Here is a 4,321-nt window from a genome sequence, read left to right on the forward strand (position 1 = left end):
AGAAGAGCACTAAATTAATAGGGTGATTGGCGATCAACAGAAAGATTAGAGCAGAAAAATAATGTCCAAAAACAGGCGAGCGACTTTCCGCTTGCATTTGTGTCACAGACAACTTTGAGAAGTGCCCGAGTACAGTTTAGGCGATTCCGAGGTTTTGTCCTCTTCGTGCAAGTGCTCAATCTGCAGCCGCTCAGCACACCCTCCGATGGTCGTACCTTCAGAGCTGACCGCCTGGGTCAAGTTTTTGCCTCGGGTGGACCGTTATCGTCGACCCGAAAGCCGGCCACCTTCCCTGGAGACTCGGCCAGCTTCTCTGGTGACAAGGTGTTCTTACTCATGACGTGGTTGGGCGGGGGGTCTCCATGAAGCCCACGTCGAATACGCAAGGGGGGGACAGCAGCGAGGACTCTGTCACCCCTGGGCTGCCCTTGTTAAGTAGCAGGCTCAATCCCTGGGCCATGGCACCTGCCGACAAACAACGGACGGTGCTTAGGATTACCAGATGAAAAAAAAAAGGGTATGAAGAGGTTGGGGTGATCGGTGCACTGGAGAGGAGGGTTGTCATTTTTGAAGTAATGTACGGCATTTATAAGTCATACCAAGCATTCCGACGCTTCCCTCTTAACTGGAGAGAAAAATGGAAATGAAAGGCGTGTACAAAACTTTGTCCCATCCATGTATTCAAGCGCTACCCCACAGTACTGCTCATGCGGCAGCACAAAATACAAAAGGTACAAATAACTGCAGCATTGCCTGCCGTATCATAGTCTGAGTGCAAAATGGAATTCAAAGTGCTTACACATTTGACATTTACCAGGTGTGCAATGCCGAAGGAAGCCACAGCAAGCGTATTCTATAGACGTTGTGGCGACGCTAGTTACAAATTCGCCCTTGCTGAAACTGCGAGTTGCAACGTAGCGTCTGCAACTTTATAAAAAAACCCTAAAATTGCCTTCGAAACCGGTTCGGAGGCACATAGAATTTGCGAGAAATTGGTCGTGACTTACATTGCCTTGCTCAGTAAACGAGAAAAGAGCCAATCTCGCAACGAGTTCTCAGCTTCAGTGCAATAAAGAGCATTCACCACGGCAAGTTGCGGCAGATCTTGCAAGCCGCGTAGACTTGCATTGAGTGGTACATGAGCAACAGGGCCAACAACGATAGTGGCACCACTGCTTAGTGTATTACAAAAGGATCGGGTGTGCTTGAGTTGCGACGAGGTAGGATGGCGCTTACTGTGGGACAAAGTGAAGGAGAACACTCAGCAACAACGCAAGCGCTGCAGGAGTCAGCACAAATGGTAGTGTAAACAACTAAAGAAGACAGTAAAAACAATCGAACTGCCGACAGCGGAGACCGGCCGCATACTAAATTCAGTCTCACCAAAGCTAAAGGCTGATCCGAGTCATCCACCTATTAGATTACCCTACTGCGAACCGATGCACCCCAGTAGTCAGCCTTTTGGAGTACCGATTACACGAAGATGTCAAGGCAAGGTTTTTGCACAGATGGTGCTGAGCAGAAGGGCAGGCGACACCAACTGGGTATCGCAGGCGAAGGTAGCCTTCTGTGGTGCACCCGCATCGCCGCACGGCTTGAACCCGAGTCTTCAAACCAAGAGTGAATCCTGGCACCCTCCTTGGCTGCACGGCACGAGGTGCGTGCTCTTGGGCAGGTGCGTAAAGGCCGGGCTGTACTCCTGTACGCTGCATGAGGCGGGGTGACAGGTCAAGCCGTCATCTATGTGCACCGCGGCTGCTTGCACCCAAGACAACGAGCTTTACACTATAATTACTACGCCGTCACGATGAGTTAAAAAGAAAAAGGCTCGGAGAACAGGTGTGTGCATACATTACACAGCTTTGTTTCAAGGTGTCATTAACAGGATGATTTACAAGGGTTTCTAGTTTAGTGCGAGAAGAATAATTGCAAGAAGCGAAATGTCGAAAAAAGGGGGCGGGAGGGGGCCTAGTATCCGTCCCCGGCTCACTAGCCAATTGGGTCTGGCAGCAGGATTTACGTTATGTCAGGAGGCTGATACAAAATAAGGCCGCCACTCACTAGTGATAAGAATAGGTGTGCCTACATTAGAATAATCGAATACTTTACCGAGTGTTTGGTATTGCAATCGCAGCGAAGCTGGCCGCCCCTTTGCCCAATAAAGATTCATTGACACACAATCCGAAGCAATCAAATTTAGCTCCGCCACACGACATTAATACTTTCAAGCTTCATTGCACTAGTCCTCTTTTGGGTTGGCTTTCTTGTACTACGCATAAGCCGAGCAACGAAGCATAACACGTGCAAGACGCAAAAAAATGCATGATGAACTATGGTGCTTATTAACTGAAGTGATACGCTACTTGTACCATTCAGGTAACTTTTTTGGCTTGTAAATTTCACAGAAGAGAAGAATCGTTATTCAACGGCTTGCATTAAGCTAATAGCAGCCACTAACATGCGTAGACCCTCTATAATGACGCGAGGGGCCGGTCAAATATACCGCTCTCATTCAGAACATGTTGAGAAACTTCTGTTAGTTTGCCATCTTCGCTGTAACTCTCATTTGTACCATTATAATATCAAGCACTAGTTCATGTGCACCCAGATGTGTCGTGTGCCGACTGCTTAAAGTTGTTCTTTTTGTATTTATTTTTGAAGCTGTATACACAATAAGGGAAAGGTACTTGCATCTGAAAATATTAGATTTCATTCTTAAACAGTTCTCACTATTTATATTTGGTCTGCAGTCCAAACTTTGATATTCACATATCTCTAGCAACCAGAATGCGGTACACGTGACCTAATAACTTTGTTCACGTGCATGTGCACACAGACACGAGTGCAGCTGCATTTAAAATCAAAGCCCACTGTCGCAGCGGCTGCTTTCACTTTCTTGAAAACGGGATAAATACTTCGCACGCTATCATTCCTTGCGGCGCGTGAATACTAAAGACATCCAACGCTTGATGTTAGCACACTATTTTTTTACCACGAACATTTACACTAAGCACTAGAATTTGAATTTCTTTGTGTTAACATTGAGAATTTGTGACAAGTAGGGCAATCTATCAACATGTACAGCAGACATGTACAGCAGTATGCGGATCTTTGTTTAGACCGAATACTTAAAATTCTTCAATAGTCCAAGCATGAGAAAGAGTCAAATGCATAAGATTGTTCAGACTTTCTCCACATAGAGCATTGGCTCAGTTTCTGTGAATATGTAGAAGAAATTACTGTATTTAGCACAGGGCTCACCGGAAATAATCCCAATGGCTGAAGGAAAAGAAATTACTAAGATTAAAATTGTGCTGATACAAATGCAAATAAGTAGACATTTGATTGGGGTTCGAATTGACTTGCACTATTCAAAAATTCTTAATATTTTCGAAGTATGAAAAAACTCCGAATAGCGAATTGGCTATTCTGTCAATAAACTAGTACACGCGGTGATATATTTCCTGCCAAAAATAAATTGTTCACTAGTGACATGAAAAATATATTCTTTAAAACGAGTTAGAACTAGTTGAGCACTCGCTATGTCGCACTGAGCTTCTGCGATTGACTAGTGCACGTGCAATGGCTTTCTTGCTAGCAAAAACAGGCTTTTTTACAGTGCAACGTGAATGTGCGGCTAAGCGGCAAGAGGAAAGTGGTTTTGTGGAGTGCTCTTCTAGGCATTTCTTACATCTCCTAGGTACTTAGCGAAATCTTCTTTTTGCGCATTCTGTCAATGTGGTCTCGCCCAAGCTGTCCTCGCCAACACTATCTAGATAAGAAAGCCCAGCTGCGCCATTATGTAGCTCAAGGTTTTCCTAATTAAATGACCCGCTAAGTGGATGTTTACCTGCAATGTTCCTTTTATTTCTATATCGGGCATAGGAAAGATGGTGATCTTGCAAGCTTCGTAGTCCTAGAAACTACAATGAAGCTTTAACCAGAAGCCCTTCAACGCTGCTCAGTGGCGATGTTAGGTTGCGTATCGTGCATGTTGATTATAAGCACGTGCATTGATTTTGTTCTCATTCCCTGTTATAGCTTATATCATGGATGAAATATGCTCCTTATAAACTGGGTATTTCAAGACTGTTATGCGTACGGTGCAAGTGTGTTTTTAGAGCTACAATTCAGGCTTCGGCAGCGCAAGAATACGGATCCGCGAGCATGTGGTTGGAGCGGGGGGATGATAACCCGCCGCGAGAGAATGTCCGAGGCGGATTGTAAACCAGACCGGTCTTTAATGCCTTGCGTTGCGCCGTACTCATAGCTTTTTTTTTACAGCTGGCACAAAAGTTCAAAGAACTGACATTTACATTTA

The 4,321-nt window shown here is 45.1% G+C and overlaps 1 long non-coding RNA gene across 1 annotated transcript; it reads right to left on the bottom strand.

The window, feature by feature from the left end:
• Positions 1-205: 205 nt before the first annotated feature.
• On the bottom strand, positions 206-1,968 carry LOC144144751 (uncharacterized). The gene is made up of 2 exons (XR_013317329.1): positions 1,542-1,968; positions 206-465 (listed from the first exon to the last, which is right to left on the bottom strand). It is a non-coding gene; the product is annotated as an uncharacterized LOC144144751 (long non-coding RNA).
• Positions 1,969-4,321: the final 2,353 nt, after the last annotated feature.

The sequence above is a fragment of the Haemaphysalis longicornis genome, unplaced genomic scaffold (assembly GCF_048455015.1).
Source record: "Haemaphysalis longicornis isolate Haplotype H1 unplaced genomic scaffold, Haemaphysalis longicornis Haplotype H1 scaffold_7, whole genome shotgun sequence".
Classification (NCBI taxonomy): domain Eukaryota; kingdom Metazoa; phylum Arthropoda; class Arachnida; order Ixodida; family Ixodidae; genus Haemaphysalis; species Haemaphysalis longicornis.